The sequence below is a fragment of the Triturus cristatus genome, chromosome 2_2, assembly GCF_964204655.1.
Source record: "Triturus cristatus chromosome 2_2, aTriCri1.1, whole genome shotgun sequence".
NCBI lineage: Eukaryota > Metazoa > Chordata > Amphibia > Caudata > Salamandridae > Triturus > Triturus cristatus.
In genome coordinates this window covers 845,400,236-845,418,619 of record NC_140582.1, presented here as the reverse complement: position 1 = coordinate 845,418,619, position 18,384 = coordinate 845,400,236, and positions in this window count along the sequence as shown.

Genomic DNA, 18,384 nt, shown 5'->3' with positions numbered 1-18,384 from the left:
CGGAGCGTACTAGAGGCATATATTCCATAACTCTCTTTTTCCCTAACTCCAGGTGCTCACTGGTCGACTTTGAAAACGATAAAAGGTTCTTTTTCAGCTGAATTCTGAGGATTTTAACAATATGTTCTGGGTTGTAAAAACAATCCCCCAATCCCATTGTCTCCAACTGATTTTTTATATATTTGAACCATGGTATCTTCTGCATCTGATCGAATCTAAAACAATGCAATATAATTGCGCAATTTAGGGCTGGCTCAACCTTTGCCCCTACTGAATGCCATAATAATAGGATTGCCGCAATTTGTATACGATGGGTTAAGGGAGTCAAGCCAAGTTCATTATGAGAGAAGATAATGGGAAGACGGCTTGGAACTGTTAATTGGCGTCCAAGAAAATTATTCTCAACTGTCTGGAGATGTGCCGGATTACAAAAGCCCCACACTCCAGCCCCATACAAAATTACAGAACACGAGCAAGCCTTGTAAATATTAATTACCGATTCAAAGGTTCTTGAACCTAATTTCTTTGTAAACCTAAACACCGCCTCCAAATATTGGTTACAACTACTGACCCTTGTTTCAACTAAATGATGCCAAGTACTTTTCTGGTCATAAGGAATTCCCAGATACGAGAAAGTTGGGACATAGGACAAACTTTCATTATCAATAAAACATGATTTTAAAAGGGGGGGGGGAGGGCTTTGTTCGCCACCATAGTGTATGACTTGGCCGTGTTAGTCTTTAACCCCAGATCAGTCATAAAATCATTGAATTTGGTGACAAGTTTTTGCAGGCCCACACTGGTTTTGGACATTAACACACAGTCATCGGCATAGAGTAATGCCGGAAGATTTCTAGTGCCTATCTTGGGAACATCAACATGCCATTGATTAATATAGCTTTGTAAATCATTAATATAAAGACAAAATAAAAAGGGGGCAGGGACGCACCCTTAACGGTAAGCTAGTTCTTTGGTCTACATTCCTGTCTCCATTTGCAGCTGTAACCATGGTCCCTTACAACCACAGCTTCTAGTGAATCTCTCTGCAGGCCTCAGTTACCATACTGAACCACAGTATTTGGTTCTAACACGTGCCTTCGGCCACCCTAGACCCCTTAAAATTTTCGGTTATGTTCACTATTTCGACTCCCCTGCATGCGGCAGAGGCAATCATGTATTCCTAACTCCCACTATATGACCCAGTGTATAGTAATTTTATAGCTACTCAATGCCTAGCGGCACATGACCCAGGATAATATGTTGCATGGCTAAACACATAAGGTCTCAAAGGTGAGACCGAATGCATTGCAAATGCTTGTTTATTCTTCTCTTGGTCTCTTTAATTATCACGCCTACTGGATTCTCGAAATGTGGGAGATCCAGTCCATCTTTGCTCTCTCTCTCCATCTGTTTCTTCCTAATTTTTGTTGCAGATTTCTCTTTAATGGAAACTTTGCGGTTATCATTAGGTTTTAAATGTGGCATATCGGCTTGTGCATCCACAGAGGTGTAAACAATGTTGAACTGGAACTGCTTGAAGTCTCTCACATACTGCCAGAACCAAAGTGTCTCTCTGTAGAGAGTTCCCCTTTAACTTTATTCCTAAATCCAGAACTGGTGCAGCCCTGTGTTCGCATTGTACTTGTTTCAGTACGTCAGAGAGAACTGTCAATGAGGGTGTGTCATGTGTGTTAGTATAAATACATGCAAATATGCTTCCACAGACATTACATTCCTCTTCAAGTGGCACCCTCTCAAGAGGAACACACATAGTCAGTATTCTATGTCTGTCTTGTGGCGTAATATGCAGATAGACCACTTCCAACTACTTGGTGTTTTGAGCAATTAAGAAGGCAATCTCATCGAGCTTCAAGGGCATCTTTCCCATAATAACATTTCACTGATTGATTGTACTTGTCCCTGAACTACTGCTCCAGCCGCTGGAGCTGGTCTAGATTTAATGGCATGCAGTACAAACTGTATAAGTTGCTTGTATAATGAGACTGTATAATTCAAATTCCTTACTACATCAGTGAGTGCTAATGTCTCAGGATGTGGAAAGGGTGTGTATCCAGCTAGTGCTGGCCACGTAGCCACTTCATTACCGAAGGGCCCTAGTTGGACATTTCTGTGTGTAGTAACTCACCAAAAAATGAGTTTTGGTGCTCTTGGTAGGTTAGCTGGATTTCCAGATCCTGGTACGCCCTATAGTGTGCAGGTGGTGCTGCTGACTTGTAAGCCTGAACTGTCTGAGACAGCATCTGTAGCCTCAAATTCCGCCCATGAGTAAAACCTCTCAAAGGCATATGCCGTGTGAGCAGCTACTACCAACGTAACTGCCACCCACATCGGAGACAACTCTAGTCTTGAGATGTTGAGTAACTCCTTTCAGGTAAGTTACTCCTACTGCAAAAACACCTGCCATTTCCCCAAAAGGATTCAAATTTGATTTAATTTTTTTTTGAAAACTCACACATGGGTAATAACCTGAATAACCTTTTAAAAGTCAAGTTTGACAATCCTATGGCAATAGGTGCTTCCTTATTACCTATAGGAGGTAACCATAATTACTAAGGACGCCACTGTAATGATGTAATGATGGTCCATTGTATGTGCATATTAAAAGAAACTACTCAAGGGTCCGAAAAAATCTGAATGCCTGTCCCACATTGGACACCAATGTTACATAAACTAAGACTCTGGCATAGCTTTACAAGGTTTGCTTTCACACAGACTGGTGTTATCAGGGGACTTCGTTCAATGCACCAGCAATTGAATGTGAAAAAACAGGTTGTAGCTCCACACAATACATAGTTGAAGTGGTTTCTGTTTTTTAGCTTATTATCAGTCCCTAAGCAGGGATCCAGTGATACTGTGGTGCTTTAGAAGCCCAATTATTTTCTTTGAAATATCACAAAAAAGTACTGCACTAAGAAAAAGACACTTTAATGGAAAAGTGTTTATTTCAACAGTCTTATCCTGTTGCTTTGCACATTCTAAATAACCACACAAAATATGATGAAGACACCACAAATGCGTGTTGCAAATAACAGAATAAAGTTAACATTTCTACCAAAATTAAAATGTCATATTGCAACCTAACATCCTAAAACCTACTTTTCTGTGCTATAACAGGAGAGCATGAAATAGTACATCTTGATCTAGAGTTTCTTAGGGAGAATCAAGGCGCTGCATATCTGGTTACTGCAAAATGCAGTAGTTATCAGCAGTTGGAGCAAGTGTTTCCTCGAAAAGAAACCACATTGGCATCAGTTCTTCTCCTCATGGTCTTGGCTCAGTGCAGAATGGTATGCATCAGCATCACGGCAGTTTGGAGATCTTCTGGCAGTATCATGTGCTATAATCTGGGATGAAATACCTCTCCTGCCAAGATGTCAATCGGCGGGCCTTTTCTAATGTACATTATCTGAGATTGGAATTTTATGACATAACCTTAGGAATGTCTGACATAGCCTATGTGAATCAATATGCTAGCCTTAGACACATTTGTATAAACACTGTGGATACAATGTTTTTGTGGTATTTTCATTTACATGTTGTCATTGAGTTCATTGTATGGATGTTGATGTTACCATGGAAATGCTATTATGGTTTGTCAGTCATTTTCATTTCGTGTTATTGTTAACCCTGGGCGTAGTTTGCGTAGTAGCACTACACGTAGCTACGCAGAGTACACTTTGATCTACGTCCAGCTACTCCTCAAACTGTGTAGTGCGTAGCTGATAGCACTGTGTGCTTCTCTGCTCTGAGCAATAACTGCAAACAGCATCTTGCACAGTGCAAGTTATGATAAAATAAGTATTTCTGTCTTAGAGACAGACATTTCTGTCTTTATATGCTAAAATGCATATAGTCATTTCACAAAAGTGAAAGTGATAAATTAGCAAGCAGTGAGAGATGTGATGAATTTGGGATCCTCCCTAACCTAGGGAGAGAACCAAGCAGATGCCTTGAAAACAAAAAGCACATCTTCTTGAACGATTTGGCGGTGGTCCCATCCTCTGAGGACCACCCCAAGCACAGTCATTGGCAAAAATACAATCCCAACCAAAGGCCCTGCAAAGCATTATGGGACAAGATTAGCAGTGGGCAGTGAATATTATAGTATCCAATATCAAAATAATTCTACAAAGAGCTGCAGTTTAACTAGTCGTTACTAGATGTCCCTCACAAGTCAAATGCAAAAGCATTGAAATTATTGTTACATCAAGCTGCAGTTCCACTCGTCGTTACTAGATGTCTCTCACGAGTCAAATGCAAAAGCTTCATGAAAGGGTTTCAATGCTTTTGCATTTGACTCGTGAGGGACACACATATAAAATAATTAACATATATATTTACTTTAAAACAATTAATAAACTATTATTTTAAATAATTTTATAATTTAAAAATTACATAAAAATGTGACAAATAAATAAATATATAATATTTAGTACAATGACTTTGTACTAATGACACTTGATGTAAACACACTATACACAAGTATAAGACAAAGGGATGGATTAAATGCTCTAAGTCATTACCTGGGGAAGAGACCGATACATTTGCAAGCACACTATGATGTTGTTACAAATGGCAGAGTGGTGCTTAGACAACAATATCTTCAACTTTTTTACAAACAGTTGCAGGGTACAGCCATGGGTACTTGCTTTGCCGCAGCTATGCTAATTTGCATATGGGCTGGTGGGAGGAGCAAGTACTCATGAGGACACAGGAAAAACCCATGACAGAAAATGTCATTTTGTATGTCAGATATATTGACAACATCTTCATTCTAAGGCAAGGCTCCCAAGAAAGTGCGAGGATTTTTGCTGAAGAGTTAAACAGTAACAACTTGAATCTCTCCTTCACATGCAACACTAGTAAGGAGTCCATACAATTTCTAGATCTTGAAATGTATGTGGAGAACAATAAAATACAATCTAGGACCTACAGGAAACCTACTGCTGGAAATGCCATCCTCCACGCTAGTAGTTTTAACCTCACTCGTCTGAAAGAGAGCATACCATATGCAGAATGCCTGTGCATGAAGGGCAATTGCACCTCACAGAAGGGTTAAAACAATCCATTGACAACCTTTTCCTGAGACTAGAATGGAGAGGGTACAGTGCAAAAACTCTAGCCACAGCAAGAGCTAAAAGTACTAACATAAAAAGGGAAGATCTGCTTTTTGCTACTAAAAGTAAGAACAAGTGTATAAGCAGCAAGATCGATACACCCAGACTGATCACAGGCTTTAATGCATATCATAAGATCGTAAGATCTTACATAGACACTGGGGTTCAGAGCGTAGCGAAGCCCCGTTATTGGCCCTACATGCGCAAGAGCTCCCCCAATACCTTTCAGAAGAGCGAAATCCATGCACCAACAGCTAGTATGCAATGCACCAGCAGTTGCGAAGGGATCCAACTAGTTCCTAACACAAAGAGAGTTTCACACATGCTTTAAATGCAAAGCCTGTAAGCATGGTGTCAACACTAAAACGGTAAAAATGCCGTTCAGACAGTCCCCTTACGATATTCGTGGCAGCTACAATTGTAAATCAGACTTTCCTGTCTACGTTCTGCAATGCACTTGTGTTAAAAAGTACATGGGCAGCACCATTCACCCAGTTCATGTCCGTATATTACAGCACCTCAGGGCCATCTCCAACAATGACCAGACTTATCCAGTTGCCAGACATATAAACTCATGCCATGGAGTGAGGGCCCAGGACCTTTCCTTCTTTGTGATGGACACAGTCCCAAAAAATCCAAGGAGAGGAAATAGACAGTTGACACTTAGAAGATTGGAATCTAGGTACATCATCCTACTCAATTCAAAAATCCCCAATGGGATGAATGCCGATGAGGCACTTAATGTACATCTGTAATATGCTTACCGCCTGTCCTGCCCCTGACCATGTTCCGTAGCGTTAGGTCCATTTATTCACTTAACTTTATTTTCTCTTTTATACATTTTTGCACTCACTAGTAGTGAGTTTTTGTGCACAGTTGATTTTAAAGGGCTCAATGTATAATATTTGAGTAATAGTCTCTTCAGTGAGATAGACAGACCCGCTTGCCCACTTGGGCACGATTTTCCTTTCTTTTCCTTTGTTTTTTTCTTTTTATATCCACTAAAGTCCATGCCAAACAGAACCAGAATCTAAGACACATTTTATTGTCATATATCAGGTTCATTGGATGGCAACAGGTATTCTTTGACCAATAAAATAGACCTTCCGTTTTTAGAGTATTCACACAAATAAACAGGTGTGCCCACACGCTACTCAAGCCAGGGATTCCCCATGTTTTGAATTATATTTGTGCGTAAGTGTAGTTGGGTAACAAGGTACCTATTGGGACCAAACACACACAAAGAGGGAAACCAAGCGTGTCTACTGTCTCATGAAATAGGCCGTACTGAGCCCGTACACGCAACACCAACATCTGTGTTTACTGTTTCACAGTGATATTATTTTTCTAATTGGTATAAATTGTATGGTTGAAATCATTTTAATTTAATTATTGTTGTGTCGATATAGTTGTGGCCTATCAACAATGATAATTTATACTTTATTTTTCATTTACAAAAAAACGTTTTTTGCACAGTCATGTATGTGGTGGTAAATAGAAACTTCTATGTTCATTGCCGAAAACAGGATGCTGTAACAACCAAATGTGAGTGTTCACTATAAATTGTGAGAATTCAAGTGTACTTGATGTAGTGATCAAGGGGGTTTGCCGTCAAAACGCATCTAAGTCATTGTTGGAATACATTTTCTCTACCATATTCTCAAGGAGTCAGCGCCTGTCATTTGCTGTTGCCAGGATTGATAAAATATATACATATATATATATATATATACATACATATACCAATAACGTAAAATCTATTAAATGTTTAAACCTAAATTTTACACTCCAGTCAGTGCAACAGTGGGAAATTGTTGGACAGCGGAGGGGTAAAAACTACTATTCCCACTGCAGTGAGTGTAATAGTAGGGAAAGTGTTGGATAGCGGAGGGATAACATTTACTATTCCCACTCCAGTCAATGGAACAGTAGGGAAAGTTTTGGATGGCGGAGGGATACAAATTACTATTCCCACTCCAATGAGTGTAACAGTAGGGAAAGTGTTGGATAGCAGAGGGATGAAAAAACTATTCCCACTCCAATGAGTGCAACAGTAGGGAAAGTGTTGGATAGTGGAGGGGTAAAACTGACTACTACCACTCCAGTGAGTGCAACAGTAGGGAAAGTGTTGGATAGCAGAGGGTTAAAATTTACTATTCCCACTCCAGTCAGTGCAACAGTAGGGAAAGTTTTGGATAGCGGAGGGGTAAAAATTACTATTCCCATTCCAATGTCCAATGAGCGCAACAGTAGTTAAAGTGTTGGATAGCGGAGTGGTAAAAATTACTATTCTCACTACAATGAGTGTAACAGTAGGAAAAGTGTTGGATGGCAGAGGGGTAAGCATTGCCATTCTCACTCCAATGAGTGGAAGAGAAGGGAAAGTGTTGGCTAGCGGAGGGGTAAAAATTACTATTCCCACTCCAGTGAGTGCAACAGTAGGGAAAGTGTTGGATAGCGGAGGGATAACATTTAGTATTGCCACTGCAGTTAGATAAAAATTAAAAACAAACAAAATATCAACAAAAAATATTTAATAAGAAAAATAAATCAACAAATATATGCATATTTTAAAAATATGGAGAAGTTTGCCAATTTCAAACGCCAGGGTGCAGGTTCCTTACCTGGATGCACAGAGGAGGCAGAGGGGCCAGACGCTCTCTTCTGTGCGCAGGGGCAGTTGCTGCTCGTAACTCCGACCGCCGCTGACAGTGCTGGTTTGCCGCCACACGTTGGGAGCACAGGACTACGGCTCCCAGGATTCCTGGAAACTCCGCCCCCACCTGCAGGAACTTCCGCGCCCGGAGGCGCTGAATTCGAACGGCTCCCTCCGCGTCGCGGGACGCGCGTGGGCGGCGCCGGGCTAAGCCCGGGCAAAGGGCGGGCCCTCTGTGGCCCTCAGAGGCCTGAAGAGACTGGACTGGGCCAGGTACTTTACACTGTGGTGTTCGGACTCTTATTGTGCAGTGTGCACTTAAGATATTTGATATATTCGTATGATTTTAATCTTATTGACCTGTTTGTGAGTGCGTTGGTAGATTTTAGGGTACCTGGGTGGAAGTTTAATCTTATAAAATGGTTAAATCAAAAACCGATAAAGCGATGGTGGGCCCAGCTACCCTAGATAATTTTTTGGTCAGGAAAGTAACACAGATTAACAATGAGAGACGTGTATCTTTGGGGAAAGGCACTGTGATAGAAGATACACTACCCGAAAATATTTCTTGTAGTCAGCCCCAAGACTCTGAAATTACTTTGAGCGATGTCATCCCTACTGACCTTCCAGCCCCCAATTTAGTAGAGGTGGAGGTTCATTCGGATTCTCGGGTGTTGTTAAGTCCTGACGCCGGTGTGCTGAATGAGACTCAACCTGAAATCAGACTTATGAGAACATGTAGATCACGGTCACATAGAGAGAATGGGAAACTTAATAATTTTCAGCCAAAAAAGAAGGTTGGTAAGTCGATTACCAGTCCCGCTATAGTAACCCCTTTTGTATTCACGGCTACCAATGGTATTGGTAATGGAGTAAATCCAAACTTGGATTCGATTGCCTCACTTATAAAAAACTTAGAAGCTTCTTTTATTGTAAAAATGGAGGAGCTTATTAAACCATTAACCATTAAGATTGATAATCTAGCAAAGGAAGTGACAAGACTGTGTGGTCTGTTATCATCTCGGGAGGCTGCTCAGCCTAGTGGAATTGTACACTCGGGCGGGAAAAGGAGAGATACGGCTGAACCTAATGATATACAGAACAAGGGGAGGGGGGATTCTGCTGTTGCAGCTGTACCAGGATCTGTAACATCTATTCATTTGGATATTCCTGTGGAAACTGTTTCGCAGCAACAATTATCCATAAATCCCAATAGTAGTAGAGGTTCCAGCTTTGTGAGGCACAACTGTCATCTTAATTTACCACCAGACTGTGCTCCGTTTGTAGTAGTATTGACTAATGTGCCCCCGTGTGGCACCCACCCTGCTTCTCCCTATGATGAATCTCCTATCTCTCTGAAAAATAAGACAGTATCTTGGCTTAACAAAAACTGTGGTTTTCCGATTTCTTATTTTGACCAGATACTGACCGTAAGGCGTGTAAATTGGGTGGGGCCGTCCAAAAAGCCTGCGCCTGGGGACTGTATAGTCGTAAATTTCAAACACCCCCAGCATGTAGCAACAGTACTTTTGAGAGCTTCTGCTCTGGTATATAACACAAATAGTATCTGTGTACGCCCCCTGGGTTACTTTTATGCACATTTGTGCAAATCACGACCGCAACAAAGTTTAACCAGGCGGGGGCTTGAAACTTTTACTCCCGCTCAAGAGACTCAACCTTTACATAATATTACTAACTTCGGTGGTGGACCCATTGGTGCATCTAATAGGAGCGTTAGTGCTGGACACTATCAATATGGGTCGAACATATACACACAGAATAGGTATGAAGTATTATCCGGTCTTGAGCTGTGTGATTGACGGGGGGCACCTGCAGCTCAGGATATCAGGGCTTCAGGTGAACGTATTAACCCAGACAACCTGGTAGGTAAAAAGCCAGGATGTCTTGTTGTCTCCTGGAACATTGCGGGTCTTGCTGCTAAAATGTCTGATGTAAATTGGGTGACCTACATCAAGCAATTTTCGATTATCTGTTTACAAGAGACCTGGGAAGTGGGCTGTGATCTCTTCTTAGAAGGGTATAAGGCCTTCTTTGTGCCAGCCTTGCCATCTGTGCGGGGTAGGCCCAAAGGGGGTCTTGTAATTTTTGTATCTATATTAATACCCTGTGAAGTTCGAAGAATTGGAGAACACCATACAGGTGTAATGGGCTTAACACTAACTGGTGGTAATGTCAGTGTAGGGCTGGTGAATTTTTATAATGCTGTTTATGATAGTGGAGGCAGGAATCATATTTATTTTTTAAATTCTTTTGTTTCTAATTTTATGGAAAATGTGGGCCATAACCTCCTGATTATGGGGGATTTTGCATCCTTGTATAGACCCATTGCACAAGTGTTTATCATAAATGGTGTGTGATCGTGCAGATTGTCTCCATATGGAGCACACAAAGGAGGGGGAATTGTGTAATGACTTCTTGAATGACCATGACCTCTCTTTGGCTATGTCATTGAAAGACCCGCAATTTCGTTTTGATACCCCTACTTTCAAAGGGCATGGAAGGGGTACCTTTATAGACCATATATTTGTTTCGCGGACGATGCAAATTTTTGTGGATTCTTTTTGCATTGTCTTTAGTGAATTTAGTGACCATAACCCTCTTATAATCGGTTTAAACTGTCCTTGGTTTAAAAAAGGTAATACCATCATCAGCCATGGCAGTTTGGGTACAACGGATGAGAAGAGGCGGTTAAAATGGTCTATGGTTTCTCCGGATGTCCTCTACAAGAATATTGCTGCAGGATGTGCAGAGGATATTAAAGTTTGTACGAACGGGGGAGGTGAACCTAGGCTGGTTCTAGAAGCTTATCAAAATATTACGGAAAAGGTATCGGCGTTTTTATCGGTCCCTAATAAACCCAGATCTAATATAGGCCCGAGATGGTTTAGTCATGACTGTACTCTAGCTGCCCGTAATTTGAGGGATGCCTTGTCAGCATCCCCGAGGAATGGGGAGGGTGTAAAACTCTGTAGAAAGGAATATAAGGCTACTATTGTTGCCCGCAAGGAGTTTCTGAGGAAAGAGGCATGGGAGGAACTGCTTGATCCCTCTACCTTGAATAGCAGTACCAAATTTTGGGCCCTGGTAAAGAAACCTTTTCTGACTGAGGACCCGGGAGATGGACTGGTATACTGTATAACCAAAGAGGAATGGGAGAGTCATTTTAAAAGTCTGTACTATTCAGACGCAGATGAAACCATGGTTACTGTCCCCTCTGATAGGGACAGTACTGCCATTATTTTTGATAAAAATGAGGCCTTGGTTGCTATAATGGGGCTTACTGCAAATAAAGCGCCAGGCCCTGATGGAATACCGCCGGATCTTTACAAATATGATCCAGATTTCTGGGCTCCCATTTTGGCTGCTGTCTTTAATGCCGCAGCCTTATTGGGTTGCCCGGGGTCTTGGGGTCTCTCAACAATAGTTCCCGTTTTTAAGAAGGGAGACAGGGGAAGTGCTCTTTGTTATCGACCAATATCCTTAATTGATTCGATGGTGAAGATCATGGGGAGAGTTATACTTCAACGCCTAACAAGTTGGACGAATGAAAATAAAATCCTGGTGACCTCCCAATATGGATTTTGTGAGGGGCGTTCTACTATAACTCAATGTCTTAACCTGTTTCTTTTATTGAATAAATATACCGTTGTGTATAAAGGAACAATTCACCTTGCCTTCATGGATCTGTCTTCAGCCTTCGACTGTGTTAACAGGGGGAGGCTGTGGCAGACCATGAGGGACAAAGGTATTGATAAGGGGATTGTGGAGTTCCTTGCGGATCTGCATAATGACACAAGAGCTAATGTGAGGTTTTCATCGGCCGGGGAAACTACAGGAAGTTTCAGTATTAATAAAGGAGTACGTCAAGGGTGTATTCTGGCCCCTTTCCTTTTTAATTTTTATATAAATGATCTAGAGGCCGTGCTACAAGAGGTAAAATCAGATTGCCCTAGAGTTGGTGCGAGGGGTATTCCGTTACTATTATATGCTGACGATGCGGTCTTAATTTCTCGAACAGAAGTAGGTCTCCAGGCATTATTGAATGCTTTTAACAATTTTATGTCTGATAGGGACCTTATGGTCAACAATTCGAAATCCTATATAATGCATGTTGGCCGCCAACCAAAAAAGAAGTTCAATTTTAAACTGAATGATGTCTTGATTCCCATCACCCAAACATTTTCATATCTGGGTGTCTTATTTGACACGAAACTCAGCTGGGCTCCACATTTGGCCAAGAAAAAGGGGGAAATGACTAGAGTCAATGCCTCCATTTTCAATATTGCTTCCAAATTAGGGAATAAGCCAAATGTGGCTATGATGAAATTATATAACTCTAAATCCATAGCCACTGTAGTATATGGTAGTGAGATATGGGGCTACACAAATGATGATCAACTACAAATAGTTGAAAATAATTTTTTAAAGCGTTTGTTATGTGTTCCAGGTAGCACCTCGAATTTAATTGCACATGAAGAACTTGGTTGCCAGTATCTATCCGACATTGTTGGTTTAAAACCATTGTTATGCTGGGTAAAACTATGGTTAAGTGCTGAAATTCCTCTAACACATTTAATAGTGGAAGACCTTATATCACTTGATCATGCCATGTGTGTACCCTGGCTTAACCCCTTCGGTGCTCATGACGGAATGGTTCCGTCATGACCCACGGTTGAGCTGTGCTCATGACGGAACCATTCCGTCATGACCCCGCCCGCGCAAGATTCCGCCAGCACAGCGGCGGAATCTGCGCAGCATCGAAGGGGTTAAATATTTGAAGTCCCAATTTTTGAAGCTTGGCCGCCTGAATTTGTTTGATAAACCAAGGGAAATAGTTAAGGGTGATGTTGCAGCAATTAAGAAAGCTTTTTCTCAGAATTGTATTGCTTTAAGAGATGAAGTTGAGCTTTTAAAACCTAATGTTAGAAAGTATATTATGTTGAATACTTGTGACTCCATGGAAAAGTATCTAACATGCTTCTTTACCTCCCACGAGAAATTTTTGCTGACTCGATTTAGATTTAACATCTTTCATCATCTTTTAATTATGTCAGATATTTTTAAGAAACCTGCAGCTCCCTGTGGCTGCGACGGGAAGTCTCCACAGGATATGCTGCATTTTATCTTTTTATGTACATTTTATGAATATCCCCGGAGGCGATACCTTGTTACTCTTTTAAAGAAATTAAATTTTAAACAAATTAGACCTGCCTTTATGTATTTACAGCTGCTCCACTCGGATAGTGTTCTCCAGGTGCTAGAATTCTTAAAATTGACATTGAGATTTAGAAAATGCTTAGATGAGTAACTGTAAGTTGCTATGAATTATCAGTAGTCAATTGCACTAATGCACTTTTTTTTTCTTTTTTGCACTTTTCTGCCCTTGCACTCTTTTAAGGAACTTATGTGCTGTATGTTATTGTGATTGATTTTGTAATTAACGTGATTTTTTATTATGTATTGTTTATTGTTATGTACTTTTATGGATTGAAAAACATCCGAAATAAAGTCATTATCTATCTATCTACAAATATATTTATTTATTATAATGTTAAATATATATGACAAATACCTACAAATATAATATTAAATACAATAAAATAGAAATTTCAAATAAATACATATTTTAATTAGAAATTATTTAGAAACAAAAACATTAATTATTACATAATTTTTTAAAATGTATTTCCTACCCTATAACACCACACAATTCACAACCCACATCTAAATTAAAAATAAATATACTTACATCATTAACATAATTTATTATCAAGTAAAGAAATATTATTAATTAAAAAACAAATTAAAACACATACAAATTAATTAACTTCCCACCTTTACCCTTATAATCCCTACAACCCACAGCTAAAAGTAAACTGCAAAAAATTAATTTCACGATTAAAATGTATTTTCAAATAAAAAACTAATAGTATTTAACAACTAAGTATGAAGTAAAAAAGATTAATTTACTCCCCACACTTTACCCCTATAAAACCAAAACCCACACACAAACAAATAAATAATTACCCTAATTATCAATTAACAACTAAATATTAATTATAAATAAACTACTTCCCACCCTTTACCCCTATAAACTCCACAACCTGCACCTAAAATTAATTACAAAAACAAATGGAAAGTCTTGCAAGCTACCTGATTCCTTGTGGGTCTGGCTGGCATTCTTTTTTTTTTTTTTTTTTTTTTTTGAAAAACCTTTATTACAATTTCAGAGAAATACAAGTATGGGCCTACAACCAATAGGCCGGCCGCTACAATGCAGTGTGACCCTAGGTACAGCTGGAACATTCACGTCGATGAAGCCATAAAAGGGGGTCACTGGAGAGTAAATCCTTGCCGTCGGCCGCAGTTGTAGTCCATGAACAAACAAAGGTTTCATATTTTTAAGAAACGAATAACAATAAACACACAAGGCAAGGAATTTTAAAGCAGTAGCATGTGCCCATCGTGTCGAGGGAGTAAACCAACCCGGGTAAACAGAGGGGGAGGGGGGCAAGGCCGAAGAAACCAAACTCGCATGTCGCAGGAGCGTACAGGAATGCGCGGGCTAGGGCGGCAGCGCGGCATCTATCTCACGCGTCTGAGGCGGGGCACATACATCCCCGCGATAGGAGTTCCAAGGACCCCACACCTTACTCCACTTGCCAGGCTTGCCTCTCGCCACGTACACCGTTTTCTCTCTGAACATACACCAGTCCATGTGTTCTTTCCACTCGCTGACCGTGGGCGGCCTCTGGGAGCCTCACAATTGTGCAATGTCACGCTTCGCTACCATATAGCCCAGAGTCACCCACTGCGTCTGCGTCGCATTGTAATCAGTAGGCTCCCAGACATTCAACAGACATCGCCGTGCCTCCGGCAACAAGGCCACATGCGTGACTTCTTCTAACACCGCATGCACTCTGCACCAAAACCGAGTCACCTCCGGACATTCCCACAGGATATGGAGGAAACTCCCCAGTAGCCCACAGCCTCGCTTACACAACCCATCCACCGAATATCCCATACGCATCAGACCAGGCCCCGTGACGTACACTCTGTGGAGTATTTTAAGCTGGACGAACCGCAATCGGGCCGGGATAGCCACCTCTTTCGGGGAGGCCACCGCTGACACCCAATCCTCGTCGTCCAGCTCCAAACCAGTCAACCACACCTGCTTACGCAGAAGACCCGGCTATTGCCGATGGTAAATATAGAGAGTGGATTACCACCGCCCTGGACTCTGTCCTCCCACTTAGAAATCGGGAGAACAAAACTGGGAAACCAGGTTCTGCACCTTGGTATACCCCGGAACTCCGCTCACTACGCAAAAATTGTAAGAAAGCCGAACGACTTTGGAGGAAAAACTGGCAGCTCTCCAACAAGGAAGCCTACCAAAATGCAGTTAGACTATACAAAACTGCCATTAGGCGCTCTAAAGCTGCACACTACGATACACGGATAAAGGAATCCACTAACTCAGCCAGGGAATCTTTCCTAATCGTAAAAGAGCTTCTGAAAGTCCCATCCACTCCTTCCACCAACTCCCCCCCTGTAGACCGGAGCAATGAATTAGCCACCTACTTCAATGATAAAATTGCCCGCATCCTAGCATCACTTCCACCTCCCCACCCCTCCAGCCACATGGACAATGACCCACCTCTTAGCCAGACTGATAGCAGCTCACGCCCCCAACTTGCCACATTTAGGCCAGTAACCTGCAACGAGGTAAAAGACACCCTAACCAAAATGAAAAGCGGATCTCTTTTGGACCCTGCACCCATCAGAGTCCTCAAAACTGTAGCATCCGTCATCATCCCTACTATCACGGAGCTTATAAATAGTTCACTTGCTCAGGGATCTGTTCCTGCTAGCTGGAAGAGTGCAGTGGTGAAGGTACTCCTCAAAAAACCCCAGCTAGACCCAGCGGATATGGCAAACTACCGGCCAATCTCACTCCTCCCAGGCATTAGTAAGATAGCCGAGAAACTGATCAACGGACAATTGTCTCAGTTTCTGGAGGATAACAACATCCTTCGACAATCCCAAACTGGGTTCCGCCCGGGCCACGGCACAGACACTGCCCTTCTTGCCGTCATCGAGGAGGCAAGGCGCATTCTAGATTCAGGAGGGTCAGTGGCAGTGATCCTCCTGGATCTTAGTGCTGCCTTTGACACAGTCAACCATCGTGTCCTTCTCCATCGGTTGGCGGCAGCAGGGCTCACCGGAACGGCTCTCAGATGGATAGAGTCCTTCCTTGCCGGGCGTACGTTCCAGGTGTGGGACGGCAATCATCGCTCATCTACCCTTCCCCTCACGAGCGGAGTCCCTCAGGGTTCGTCCCTGAGCCCGACGCTCTTTAATGCCTACATGGCCCCCCTGGAAGACGTGGTAATACCATACGGTATAAAAATTGTAAGCTACGCCGATGACACACAGCTGGTCGTCTCCCTATCACAACTAGACGACCACCCAGACAACCTGGCTAACTGCCTCACAGAGATCCACGGTTGGATGTGTGAGTCATCCCTAAAACTTAACGGGTCAAAGACCGAAGTGATGCTCATGGGGAAACAGTGGGCGACCATTCCCTCAACGGTCTGGCCAGAAGTGTTCGGAGAAATTCCCACCCCGAAACGCGAAATTAAGACCTTAGGAGTATGGATAGAACCCGAGCTCTCAATGAAAACACAAGCGGCCAAAACTGCAGGTACTTGCTTTGGGCTCATGCGCACCACACGCAGGATCCTCCCCCTACTCCCCCCTGCATCCAGGAAACTATTAGTCCAAGGGCTTATACTATCACGCCTGGACTATAGCAACATGGTCTACTTGGGGGCCCCCGAGTACACCCTGGCGAAACTGCAACGTACTCAGAATGCAGCAGCCCGTCTAATCATGAATCTCCCCGCCAGAGCATCAGCGAAACCTGCCATCAAGGCCCTGCACTGGCTCCCCGTTCGCCAAAGGGTGGAATTCAAAGCCATGTGCACGGCTTACAAACTGATTAACGGAAGCGGCCCCTCGATCCTCAGCGACCTGGTTACGCCCTATAAAGCTCCCAGATCCCTGCGGTCCGAGAATGAACATCTAGCCAACATCCCCAAATTTAAAAAGACTCGCACTGGAGGTCGACGATTCTCCGTGAAAGCCTCCACGGGTTGGAATTCTCTCCCACGTACCCTCAGACTGGAACCCAACTACTTAGGGTTCAGAAAAAAACTGAAAACACTCCTATTCCCTAAGTAATGCCACCCCCCTCTTTCCTCTCATTTGGATATACAAACCCTCATAGCGCGGGGATGCCTTCGGGTCACCAGGCGCTTTATAAATCGCCAAATAAATAAATAAAACCGTCGGCAATCCAAGTCTCCCGCAATGAGGCCAGCAAACCCACCCGATCATTAATAAGCTTCTTGTAAATCAGCGAAATGGTGCTATCCGGCACATGGCCGTCCAAGACCCTGTCCTCCAACGGGGAATTCTCCGGAATAGCCGCCGCGTCCGGAAACACGGAGCACAGGGCATGATGAACCTGAGCATACCGATAGTATTCCCTATCATTCAACTGATATTCAGTTTTCAGCATATCGAACGTCTTGAATTTCCCTTTCGTCCAGAGATCCCCTACCGTGCTGATACCAATCGTATCCCACTTCTCAAAGCCTTTCGTAGTATACAGATAGCCCAAGCGCTGAGATGTATACAATGGTGTAGCCCGAGTCAAGCGATCCCTCCACCCCATCGCCGCATTTGCTGCATGCCACACCCGTACCGCGACCCGCGTCGGGCCCGTCAACCGCGCATCGAGGGACCCCGAGTATAGTGCTCGATTATAGTCACCGCCCGGCAATAGCAATTTGTCCATCTCAAAAGCCGGATTCAAAGCGGGGCCATACATCCCGTGATTGACGGCAGCCAACTGGGAGGCCCAGTAGTATCGCTTAATGTCCGGGAGGGCGACCCCCCCATCGTACCATGGCAGGGTTAGTTTGGCAAGAGCAATCCGCGGCCGCCCATCCCAAAACAATCGACGCTGGAGACACTCCACCTCCCGAAAATAACGGGCCGGCACCAGGTCCATGGTGTTCTGTAGGGCGTACAAGAAGCGTGGCAGCGACATCATTTTGAACAGCGCTGCCCGGCCAAGTGGCGAGAGCGGCAGCCTCCGCCAACCCGCCACATCCGCCCTTAGGCGCTGGAGGGGGGGGAGAAGATTCCGTTCGTAGCGGGCCACTGGGTCCAGTGTTATAAAAATACCCAAATAAGTGAATCCCGACGTCGCAATCTGGATAGGGCATCCCCGCGGAAGGGGGGGGGCCTCCCCGGAAAGAACGTACACACAGGACTTAGCCCAGTTGATGACCAATCCGGAGTTGCGACCAAAGGAGCTCAAAACGTCCACCAACACAATGAGCGATTTGCACGGCGATGCAAGATACAAAAGTATATCGTCCGCGTATAGGGAGACCCGGTCCTCGTATTCCGGCGTCCATCTAAGACCCCGCATCGAGGGTTCCCATCGCAACCACTCCGCAAGGGGCTCCAAACAAAGCGCAAATAGGAGAGGCG